Source organism: Camelus ferus, chromosome 5 (assembly GCF_009834535.1).
Source record: "Camelus ferus isolate YT-003-E chromosome 5, BCGSAC_Cfer_1.0, whole genome shotgun sequence".
NCBI classification, from domain to species: Eukaryota; Metazoa; Chordata; class Mammalia; order Artiodactyla; family Camelidae; genus Camelus; species Camelus ferus.
Window position 1 is genome coordinate 49,809,189 of NC_045700.1, and position 13,469 is coordinate 49,822,657.

General features: G+C 37.3%; 1 pseudogene; it reads left to right on the plus strand.

Annotated features, from left to right (window-relative positions):
• Nucleotides 1-2,321: 2,321 nt before the first annotated feature.
• On the plus strand, nt 2,322-11,507 carry LOC102508638 (annotated as a pseudogene).
• Nucleotides 11,508-13,469: the final 1,962 nt, after the last annotated feature.

The following is a 13,469-nucleotide window of genomic DNA, read 5'->3' on the forward strand; positions in this document are numbered from 1 at the left end:
TTCTGCAATGGAAGCTGGATAAATTTAGGAAGAATTTGGCTCAATGACTGATACAGCTCAGTAGGGAAATTAGAATCATAGAACTATTTGCATAGTAAGGTTATGAGATGTTAAGATTTTGCTTGGGCCAAAAAGAGGACCTTGAAACTCTCTTAAAGGAAAACACAATGGAACAAATTCCATCTATCCTAACAACAAAAACATAAACTTAAGAAATGTGCCAAATCGACATGAAGACAACAATACAGCTACCCAAGAGTATAAGAGAAGGCTTAGATAAATAGAGAGTTATACCATGTTCTTGGATAAGAAGATTCAACATAGTAAAAATTTTAAGTTATTCCCTCAAAGTATTCATAAATATAATAAAATTCTAATCAAAACCTTCATTACATATTCTTGGAGTCTTGGTAAGAATTCTGAAATTCATTGAGAAAAATTAGACAGAGAACAGCCAAGAAAAAAAAATTAACCTTTTGAGAGGGAAGGGGATTTGAATGATCAGACTTTAAAAGAAATTATAAAATGGCTGAAATTAAAACAATATCATAGTGGCAAAAAAAAAAAATTAACAGACAAATAAAATAGAAATAGCAAGTCTAGAAAATAACTCAAGTATGGTGGCCTGGAGGGGTGTGTGTGTGTATGTGTGTGTGTGTTTTGGTTACCTAGCATATGAATGCTTTTCCCAATATGGAAACTGAAGAAGGGCAAATTGTCCCTCTACTAAACAGGAAGGGCATCAGCATATAACTGAGGTTTGTCCAGTGAGAATCTGACAGTGAATCCAGAAGGAGTGATGCAAAAGCACAGGGGCCGGCAAGTTATTTAGAGACACAGTGGTGACACCTATCATCCAACAGAAGAGAAGGTCTGGTGGAAGCTGTGTCACTGGAAGCATTCTGCCTAGATTCTTCCTTTAATAGGTCTTGGTCAAGTTCTGGCAGCATTCTAACCAGACTGTTCCTACAGAGGTCCTTGGCTGCATTTCCTGTTGCCAATCTTTTGGCTCCTGTTTCCTGAGCTTGGTTTTAACTTTTGTAAGCTACTTGGTATCCTTCCAATAAATTCCATTCTGTTTAAGCTATCTAGAGTTGGTAGCTTGCAACTATGAATCCTGACTTGTACAGAAACTGGTAATGAGTAGTTGATTATAGTCAACAAACTCTTAGGGAAATGAGGAAACCCTAGTTATCCAGACTCATTATGTTTGAAGATAATAAAAACCCAATTAATATTCAAAGATGGGTTGCTGGAAGCCCATAGCCATTTATAGTGAAACAGTTCAAGAAATTAATGCCTCTGAACATTAGGACCAGGGTGAACATTTAAGACGAGACCGTGGAGGACCTAATTGTTCCCGCCATTGAACAGTATGAGGGGTATAAGGAATTCAAGAGCTGTGTGTTGAGGTTAGCTGCTTCAGTTGAAGAGATCAGCAAGTGGAAATCTTTAGACTCTCATTTTAAAATGTGAACTGAAACCCAAACTGTGAATTTGTTAAAAGAAACTCTTACAACTCTAGATTGAAATAGCTATAAACCAATATTTGTTCTTGTTGATTGCTAACTTGCAAATCAGTTGAATCATCTCCTTACCTGGGATGAATATATGTTATTCATATGAATATATGTTAAGGTGACAATCCAGAAAGAGTTATAGCTTTGGAGATCAAGATGGTGGAGTAGGAAGACGTGGAGTCACCTTCCACCACAAACACATCAGAAATACATCTATATGTGGAGTAACTCTCACTGAAAAGAAAGTGGAGCCTTGCAGACAGACTCTTAATATAACCAAGCCTGTAAAGAAAGATCCAAGCAGAGACCAGTAGGAAAGGGAGAGAAGTGATTGGGTTGGATCTGCACCACCAGGAGGGGACACAGAAGAAGAAGGAGATATCATGTGTTCAGAGATCCTCCTAGGAGAGTGAATGGTTTGAACCATGTATTGCACACCTTAGCTCAGGGGTCTGACACTGAGAAGATGAGTTCCCTTAGCTGGTTTAAAAATCAGGGAGACTAAAAGGAGGGCTATAAAAAACCTAGACTCCACTAGTAAAGAGTGGCATAAGCTTGCTTACTCCCAAGAACAAGGTGGAGGAAGCAGATTGAAACTGCCCTGAATTCTGGCTGGTTTCCCATGACTGCCCCAGCATGTGCCCCAGCATGTTCCCCAGCCTGTGCTGAGCACCCACTCTGTATCCTCTGGCTTGGGTGCAGCTCCCCACTAGGGCAAAGGTTGCTGTTGCCAAGGAGAGTGTGTAGTTGTTGGGGAGGGAGTTGGCTCACACTTGGCATTGCATCTGAATGGGATGCGGGATGCCGCTACTGGCATTCACAAAGGCAGTAGATTGGGAGCTGTCTCAAACTCTGACAGGTATACCAGGAGCACACCAGCGAGTGCTCCAGCCTGCACTGGGCACCAGCTCCAGCCCCTCTTCCTTCAGTGTTGCTTCCCTCTGGAGCAAAGGTGATGATTCTGGGTAAGAACTCACACTTGAGGAAACAAAATCAGCTCAGATCTGACCCTCAGGGCTTTTGCTTAAGCCATAGGGCCATAGGGCAGTGAGCCACTGAGTGTAGGAGAAGCTCACACCTCACTCTGGATCTAGCCCTTCCATCTCCAGCCCTACCTGCCACCAAGGTGATAGCTGCCAACACACTCTAGGGGAAGATATGACCTATGCTTATGTCAGATTCAGCTCTCCCACCAAAGCCCCTGGACACACATAGACTGCATTGGAATGCTCCCACACAAGGACACTACTTTGAGAACACAATAGGTAACATTTCACCTAAAGACAGAGAAAGTTAAGCAAAATGAGAAGACAGAGGAATCTGTTTCAAATGAAGGAATGAGAAAAAAGCCTTGAAAAAACAACTAATGAAACAGAGGTAAATAATTACCAGATAAAGAGTTCAGAGCATTAGTAATAAGAATGCTAACTGAATTACACAGTGAGAATTTTAACAAGGAACTGGAAAATACACACATACACATACACACACACACTCACATAAAGAACCTGTCAGAGCTGAAGAATACAATAACTGAAATGAAAAACACACAAGGAGGAATTAACAACAGACTAGGTGATACAGAAGAACACACAGGTAGTCTGGAGGATACAATAATCAAAATCATCCAATCAGAATAGCAAAAAGAAGAACAAATTTAAGAATGAGAACAGGTTAAGGGACCTCTGGGACAACATCAAGCTTACTAACATTCACATTACAGGGGTTTCAGAAAGGGAAGAGAGAAAGAAAAAGGGTTGAAAATGTATTTGAAAAAATTATGGCTGAAAACTTCCTGAACTTGAAGAAGGAAACAGATATCCAGGTACAGGAAGCACAGAGAGCCCAAAACAAGATGAACTCAAAGAGACCCATACCAAGACATAATATAAATTAAAATGGCAGAAGTTAAACAGACAATACTACAGGCAGCAACAGGAAAAACAAAAAGTCACATACAAGGAAACACCCATGAGGCTATCAGATAATTTTCCTGCAGAAACTTTGCAGGCCAAAAGGGAGAAGCATGATACATTTAAACTGTATAAAGGAAAAAAATCTACAATGTAGGATACTCTACCCAGCAAGGTTATCATTCAGAAGTGAAGGAGAGATAAAGAACTTCTCAGACCAGCAAAAAAATAAGAATTAATCAATACTAAACTGACCCTAAAAGAAATGTCAAAGTCTCTTCTCTAAGTGGAAAGGAAAAAGGCTACAGGAAGTAAGAATTTATAGGAAAGGAAAAATCTCACTAGCAAAGGCAAATACACGGTATTGCTGTCAACCAACCACTTAAATAAGCTAGAACAAAGATTAAAAGACAAAAATTATAAAATCACCTATAACTAAACAGTTAAGGGATAAGCATGAAAATGTAAAATATGACACCAAAAACACAAAATGTAGGGGAGAGAAGTAAAAGACATAGATTTTTTAAAATATGTTTGAACTTATATAAATATCATTTTATAGCAAATATAACTTGTTTTATAACAAGTAGACATAGCTCTACTTCAACATACATACACCCCATGGGAACCACAAATCAAAACAATAGATTCATAAAGCTAGAGAGAAAGAAACACAAGCACGCCACTAAAGAAAACCATCAAACCAAAAAAGAAGAAACAAAAAAAGAAAACAGAAAATACAAAACCAACCAGAAAACAAATGACAAAATGGCAAAAAGTACCTACCTGTCAATACTCACTTTATATGGTACTGGTACAAAAACAGACATATGGATCAATGGAACAGAATAGAGAGCCCAGAAATAAACCCACAAAGTTTTGGTCAACTAATCTTTGACAAAGGAAGCAAGAACATACAATGGAGTAAAGACAGTCTCTTCAGCAAATGATGTTGGGAAAACTGGACAGCAGCACGTAAATCAGTAAAGTTAGAATACTCCCTCACACCATACACAAAAATAAACTCAAAATGGCTTAAAGACTTAAACATAAGACAAGATGCTACAGACCTTTTAGAAGAAAACACAGGCAAACATTATCCGACATAAATTTCAGCAGTGTTCTCCGAGGGAAATCTACTCAAGCAATAGAAATAAAAGCAAAAATAAACAAATGGGACTTAATTAAACTTATAAGCTTTTGCACAGCAAAGGAAACCATAAGCAAAACAAAAAGACAATCTACAGAATGGGAAAAAATATTTGCAAAAGATGAGACTGACAAGGGCTTAATCTCCAGAATATGTAAACAGCTCATACAACTTAATAAGAAAAAAACAACCCAATCCAAAAATGGGCAGAAGACCTAAACAAGCAATTCTCCAAGGAAGACATACTAATGGCAAATAGGCACATTAAAAAAAAATGCTCAATATCACTAATTATCAGAGAAATGCAAATCAAAACTACAATGAGGTATCACCTCACACCAGTCAGACTAGCCACCATCAAAAAGTCTGCAAATAATAAATGCTTGACAGTGTGTGGAGAAAAGGGAACCCTCCTACACTGTTGGTGGGAATGTAGTTTGGTGCAGCCATTATGGAAAACAGTATGGAGATTCCTTAAAAAACTAAAAATAGACTTACCATATGATCTGGCAATCCCACTCTTGGGCATATATCCAGAGGAAAATATAATTCAAAAAGACGCCTGCACTCCAATGTTCATAGCAGCACTATTTACAATAGCCAAGACGTAGAAACAATCTAAATGTCCATCGACAGATGACTGGATAAAGAAGCTGTGGTATATTTATACAATGGAATACTACTCAGCCATAAAAAATAATAAAATAATGCCATTTGCAGCAACATGGATGAACCTGGAGAATGTAATTCTAAGTGAAGTAAGCCAGAAAGAGAAAGAAAAATACCATATGATATCACTTATATGTAGAATCTAAAAAAAAAAAAAAGACAAACTTATTTATAAGACAGAAACAGACTCACAGACATGGAAAACAAACTTATGGTTACCAGGTGGGTAAGTGGGTGGGAAGGGATAAACTGGGAGTTCGAGATTTGCAGATACTAACTACTATATATAAGATAGATAAACAACAAGTTTCTACTTTATAGCACAGGGAACTATATTCAATATCTTATAGTAACCTAAAATGAAAAAGAATATGAAAAGAAATATATATATGTACGTGTATGATTGAAATATTGTGCTGTACACCAGAAATTGACACAACATTGTAAACTGACTATACTTCAATTTTAAAAATTACATATAAAAATAAAATAAACCAGTAATCTGATAAAAAAATATAAGCTATAAGGATATTGTGCAGCACAGCGAATATTGCCAATATTTTATAACTTTAATTGGAGTATAATCTATAAGACTTTCGAATCACTATGTTGTACACCTGAAACTAACATAATATTGTAAATCAACTATACTTCAATAAAAATAAATAAATGCAAATCTTATCACATCAATTTAAAAAAAGAGTTACAGCTTTAAAATTAAAATGCCACATAGCAGAGAATTTGGAGAACTTAGTGGACTCCCACCCCAAACTCCACTGAGCCTCCTTTGCCAGAAGAAGCAGTATTTCCTTTTGCTTATGAGGCTGTTTTGCCTTTTTCTGAAGATACTGAAGCACCCCAGTTTGAGGGAGTTATCTTACAAGAGGCAACCAGTTCTCTTATGCCCTATTCTCACCCTGCACTATCTCCAGATCCTTAACTAGAGTTAAATTCTAGTATACTTCGAGAGGCCAATTACAAAGTGAGATTCAGAAATAGATTGCTCAGGCACCAAAGGAACTGAAGAACATTGTTGATTAATCTGTGGAATATGGGTTAGAATAGACTTTAAGAATGTTGAATGAAAAAGAGGAGAACATAATTTTAGAGTGGGCTGATTTACAAATAGGGATCACAAGAGACTCTGGATTAACTAATTTAGCTTGAGAAGCTGGGTATAATTCTGTTTATTCTGCTAACAGTTGATTTCAATCTGGACACAATGGTTACTCATGTAAAATGAAGTTGAGATGCAAATCTCTTCGGTAGAATGTAAAAGAACAAATTGAAAAATTTCAGGAGACAGGAACACTGGAGTGGATTGATCACTTCTTACCCAACCACTCACCTCAACTGTATCTTTCAAAAAGGTCCAGAAGACACTCTTCATGAAGGCTTTCAGAAAAAATCTATAAGCAGAGGGTCAGCATATTTGAAAATGTTTTGGGGCATGCTCTCGCAGACCAGGGATGATGATGAGAGGCTGGAGCTGAATTTGGTTTACGGAGTTACAGGGGATGGGAGGATCCCAGAGAGACATGATCCAAATAGCAGCATGTAACACTCGTATGAGCTGAGCTAACTTGAAAGGTAGTAGGGTCAGTGTAAAAATTCCAACAGTGTGACGCATAGGTTCTTTGAAGTGACTAGTTGGTCATGACGCCCCCAGGACTGAAATGGATGAGCAGCCCACTAAGGTCCTACTTGATTTATATATCAAAGAAGCAAACAAACAAACAAAACTTTCAGATGTAGAAAAGGGATGCTATCCAGTTTCTAGATACAAATCAGTTCTTAGACACAGCTTAAGGAAATCTGAGTACTCTTGAGGAAGTGCCTACTTGAATCTTCCTTTTTTCATGCAAAGGGACATATGGCCATTTACTAGGATAATTGTTAATGATGAAGCAGAAATAGTTTGCTTTCATCTGGTATGAACAATAGCATGTATAGCTTCATTTTCTTGCTACAAGATTATATCACCTTTCAGGCTTTGGGCCACAATTAAGCAGAAAGCTTGCTATTTTCCTCATTACAGGACATCACATTGATTCACTGGATTGTTAATACTACATAGATAGGGACAAATGAGTAGAAAGTATTATGTATCTTTGAAACCTTGAAGAAACATGTGAGAGCTGGAGAGTGGAAAGTTTTCAAGAGTTCAGTGGTATATAGAATATGCCTGGCTGTGATACTGAAGTGAGAGCTAAACCACTGCACTTGAGCCCTTTCCCAGTAAGAGGAGACACAATTTTGGTGGACCTCTTTGAATTTTAGAGGTTTACTACTGGTCCCAGTGGAACATCTAACCCTGGGACATCGAACAACTGCAATCCCAATTGCTCATCATGAGCCAGGTGTTACCTGAGACTCCTAAAGTTAAAAAGGTAAACATAGAACCAGGCATGGACAGGTCCTGAAGGCAAGTAAGTCTAATGAACAAGTCACTTATGCTCTCCTATTGCCTTTTCCTGTCAGACTGCTGTTCCTCCCCAACTCACATATATTGCCTCATGGGGTATTCACTATCACCAATTAACTTAGGAGGAAAAATTAAAACCCTGGGTTACAGATGTGTCCTACTGGCTTGGAGTGGATTGCTCTAGGATTTACAGCTCACTTAGAGAGCAGGGGGATGAGGGAAAAAGACAGTCCTCACAACTGGCAGAACTTGAACTAATACACCTTATTGTTCAATTTGCCTGGAATCAGTAGTGGCTAATGATTTGGTAACTTGACCAGCAACTTGGGAGGGGTAAGATTGGTGACAAGGAAGTTTGAGAAAAATGAATGTGAAAAAACTTTTAGTTATGGGCCAGAAGATTCAAATATATCACATATTGTTGAAGAAAAAAAGTGGAGATGATTAAATTCCCTGGTTATAATATTTAAAATTTTGATTAGCTTTGGAGTTTGGACTGAAGATTAGTATATAAAACAAATTTGATCCTGCAGTGGTTGATTCTGGTGGTGGTGGTGGGTGGGTGTGTGTGTATGTGTGTGTGAAAAATCCTACCTATTTCCTCCTCAATCTTCCCTTATAAACCTCTAGGCTCCTCAGAGCATGGTTTGAAAGCTGCTAATCTATTCTATCCTCATTTTAGAGATGAGAAAATGTTTAAAGAATTGACCTGACCTGTTGCAAGCCATACTGTTAGTGGCACAGCCATGATGAAAACTCAAGTCTGCCTCTTAAGCTAATGCCCTCTCCAGAACAGCATATTACTTCTGTAATTGGGAATAAATTCCATTTAATGGCAACTCTACTCTTTCTTATTATCTAATCCATAATTCATGATGACAGAAAAGTACCATCATTTTCTATTCTTCAAAATGTGAAAAAGAGAGTTGCAGGGGTAGACACGAGAAGAAAACAGATTAAATATTTGAATGCATATAGGTAATTTGCATCATACAACTTTTTCCCCTTGGACTTGGAACAGCCTTCCAGGTAAAAGTGGTAAACACTGTGCTAATAATGTTGCACTCATCGTGTCATTTAAAGGGAAGGCAGCTTAAGTCTCTGAAAGATGTCTCCAGCTGTGACTTTTATCTAAGGCTGCATTGTCCACATGAGGCTTTTGAGCACTTGAAATTTGTCTAGTCTGAATTGAGATGTGCTGTAAGTATAAAATACATACCAGACATCAAAGACTTAGTATGAAAAAATAAGGTAACATATTTCATTAGTAATTTTGAAATACTGATTGTATGTTAAAAATGATAACATTTTGGAAAAGTTTGCTTAAATAAAATATATTATTAAAACTTATTTCATTTTTTTTTTACTCCTTTTCTTAGTGTGCTTTATAGAAAGTATAAAATAACATTTGTAGTTTGCTTCATATTTCTCTTAATCAGTGCTTATGTAAGGAAACCAAACCAAACCAAGCAGAATTTGGCCAAAGTTCCTTTAGCTCATTAGAGCTGTCAGAATTATAAAGATGTCAGTTATTTCACAAGGCTATGAGCTGCTGAGCTTTTACTTTTGACAAAATTGCCATCTACAAATTGGAATTTTGCACTTTTCAAAAAATATTGGAATGGCAGTGAGCAAGTTGGGACTGTGTCTAATTCTGCTTTTAACACAGGACAAGTTACATTGATGGCGTTTGATGATTTGCTTTAGAAATCAAGTGGACATGAGTTCTTTAGTTTCCCAGGGAAAGTATAGTGAAAAAGAGCCTTCTGGTTAATTGCTTTGAACATAGAAATACTGACTTTGAAAATCTGAGGCTTATATCACTATTATATTCTTTCCAATTTTATTTCACTATAAGATTTTAATTCCTCTACCTCTAACCATGAAGGCAGAGGCAGATAATGAGTTTGATATTCTTTTTGATGTATAAACTTTTCGGTTGGCTATAATTATTCTTTTAATTATCTTCATTAAATCAAACCAATAAATAATTGATATGTATCATTATACATAGATAATAATGTCTGAAATTAATATGTATACATATACAGTACAATTACAATACAGTAATATATATAACGCATTATTTTATATATATAATGATACATTGTATCACACCAGCATGACAAAAATCACAATTAATACCTTCCTTATCAGAGTCCAACCAGGAATTCTAACTTTCCAGAACTTGATTTCTTTGGCCTCCTACATTGCAGAGACGTTCCAACAGAGTTCAAAAAACCTTCCAAGTTATAATCGTATTATGGCTGTCTTTGAAATGACAGAGACCCTGAGTGCTACATGGGAGCATAGGACCATACCTGTTAAAATGGACAGTAAAGGTCAGTGGTGATGCTCAGTTAGATTAGTGTCTTCTTCTCAAATCAGTTCCTCCTCTTTCTCCTGTGTTGATGATATCACCATCTATTCACTATATTTCTCTATATTTCCTCACTTTCATTCTCTGTGTCTTAGCGGTCATTAAGTAGTGCCAAATCTACCTTTGAAATGTCTCTTGAATTTTTCCCTCTCTCAACCATTTTCAGGGTAACTTTTCTCGATGAGTCTCTCACCAACTCGGCCTCTGATACTTGAAATAGCCTTCAAATGATTAGATTTTCAAAATGAGGACCTATCTAACTGTCTCTAACTTTTTCCCATTTTAACTGAAGTTTCACACTGCCACCAGAATTACCCATCCAAATATCCTAAAGATCCAAACATATCACTCCCCAACTTGAAAACTTTCCAGTCAGATTCTTACCACTGTATAGGATAAAGTCCAAACTCCTTAACATGACATTTAAGGCTCTGTATGTTCTAATCTCAATTTATTTTTCTAGACTTACATCCTGCCTCTCCCCCTACATCCTAGACTATGAAATCTATGCTTTAAAAAAAATCACATAATCAAAAATCCTCGAACATTCTAAATGTTTTATTGCTAATATTGGGGGAACTGAGAGGATTTATGTAGATAATGCAAGAACACAGACATTACTCAAATATAAATCTATTACTTATGGAAACTATTCTGTGTATTTCCTTTTGTCAATGAAGTGGGAATTCTTTTGATAGCAAGTGACAGAAATCTAATCTGAATTCGCTTTGGCAAAATTATAAATTATTGGCTTATGTATTCCAAGAAAGTGTTTAAAAAACCAACCCCTAGTCACTGAGCCTTCGCCGAGGACTCAGCAGTCTCCCCCTCGAGCCCCCTCGCTTCCTGAAGCTCCGCCCCCCGCGGCCGCCTTCTCCCGCCGCCGCCGCCGCCGCCTTCCGCGCAGGCCGTTTCCATGGAGGAAAAGGAATCCTATCCGTGTCCGCTACCCAGAACGGCCACTCTTTCGACACCTTTGCTGATGCAAGTAAGGGTGATGATCTGCTTCCGCTGGCACTGAGGATTATATCAATTTAAGAATTCAACAGAGAAATGGCGGGAAAACCCTTATCACTGTCCAAGGGATCGCTGATGATTACGATAAAAAGAAACCAGGAGGGCGTTTAAGAAGAAATTTGCCTGCAATGGTGCTGTAATTGAGCATCCAGAATATGGAGAAGTGATTCAGCTACATGGTGACCAGCGCAAGAACACAGGCCAGTTCCCGGTAGACTGCACTGGCTAAGGACGGCCAGCTGAAGGTTCATGGGTTTTAAGTGCTTTGGGCCTACTGTAGCTTAAGTGAGGATTTCCTTTCAGTAAGTAGAATTTCCCTTATGTCCCTTGTCACAAGTTTAAAAACCTCACAGCTTGTATAATGTAACCATTTGGGGTCTGCTTTTAACTTGGACTAGTGTAACTCCTTCATGCAATAAACTGAAAAGAGCCACTAAAATAAACACACACACAAAAAACAAAACAAAACAAAAAAACAACCTAAGAGATGGGCAGATAGAAGCTGGGCTTCAGCAACAAGTGCAGGAACTCCACTGCCATCAAAATTCCTTTTGACAGTTGGCTCAGCTCCTCTTTGTCACTTCATCTGCTCTCACTGCAGACAGGATTTCCCCACAAAGTGGAAAACACGGATAACAATAGCTCTTTAGGTCAGTTTTCTTTAACAACCATGTAGTTGACTCTTCTTCTTGATTCCACTTGAAAAATTCAGAGTAGGGCCTCTGATGGTATTGGCTTAGGCCAGGTGCCTACTCCTGGACCCATCAAGTATGACCAGGGGCGTGGGGTCATGTAAGCAAGAAAAGTTCTGCCTACAACCGTGGGGAGGGTGGAGGGGGAGAGGAATACCAATTCTTAGAAAAGAGGTTTTGGAAGGCAGTATCACAGACATTCACTATAGTAATTAACTTTAATGGAATTAAATAAAAACAGCTGGAAATTGTGTGATTAATTATATTTAACTTAAACTATAATTACTAATTGATCCAGGCCTGCTGACACTGTACCCAGCTTCACTATAATAGATTTTTAGGCCTGCTTGGCCTACAAATTTGTGCTCATAATTTGCTTATTCTACCTAAGATTTTCTTGTTTGTTTTGTTTTACATTTCTAATGATATTGGTTCCAAATACTGTTAATTTAATTTCCCAATAGTCATAACTCGTATTTCTGTTTTGTTGCCTATTTATCGGCTAGAACTTCAAGAATCAAGTAGAATGATCATCTGTATTATTGTAAAGTTTTTAGATAAATGCATAAATAAAGCCTAGTAGGGTAAGGAAGCAGAAAAAGGGTATGTCAATTGAGTCACTGTACAGGTTCCTGTTGGAGCTAGATGGGAACTCAAAGGTAGCAAGGCTTATAACAAGCTGGGATGCAGAGTATAGCATCCCCAGTTTTTAAAATGCTGGAACAGTCCTAATGGGTTGGTGAATTGCTGCTGCCCTGAGATATTACTCTTCTTCTACCTCTACACAGTCCAACAACTATAGGGTCAGATCATGGCATAGTAGGGGCTGACTGGTTCCAACTAGTTGTTTAATATTTTGAGTATCAGCGATACTAGAACACAGTCACTTATGCAATTTGACCCTGAGTGGAATATACCCTAAGGAAAAAACCAAAAAATAAACAAACAAAAAACCTGCAAAAATCTTATATCATCTTTGATGACCAAACTGTCAGTAAAAATTCTGAAAGTATTCTACAAGAAGGGACCAAGATTTTTAGCAAAAAGAAAAGAAATACAATTATAAAATCAAAGAAGTAAAACTCTGTATTCCTGTTTGTACTGAAAATCCAAATGTGAATTCATTTTTCTCTTTAAATTTCTATTTTCTAGTTCTGTTCACTGAAAAGGCCTAGAAACAGTGAAGAACCTCAGAAAAACACTTTCACAACCTCGACTGTGGTTTCTAGAGCTTCTTAGAGAAATGGCTACTTTGAGATCTGGAGCAAGAAATGTATATGATGAGCCTGGAAATATTGTCATACATAAAGTGAAGAAGCGATGAAAGACTACTCCATGTAAAGGCTTCTCACAATTCAGAGCATCAGTAAGAATGATTGCAATTGATTAAATACATCAAATATGTTAAAATCCTTGAGATCATAATCATTTTTAAAAAGAATTTCATTGGTCACCTTTAGAGGATGCTAGTAAACCAACTCATCATTCTGAAAACTGGTAAGTAAAGGAAAAGAATCAAGCATTTAGGCTGCCTTTCTCTTGTGAACTTTACCTCCTGGTAATTAAATAGTTGAGGTTAGGGAAATTACAGAAACAGACATTATAGAAATAGTCTAGCAAATAAATGAAGAAAAAAATAATTAGAATATTACCAAAATAAAAAAAATTACCATTTTGCAAACCTCTAATGGAAATATTGGAAC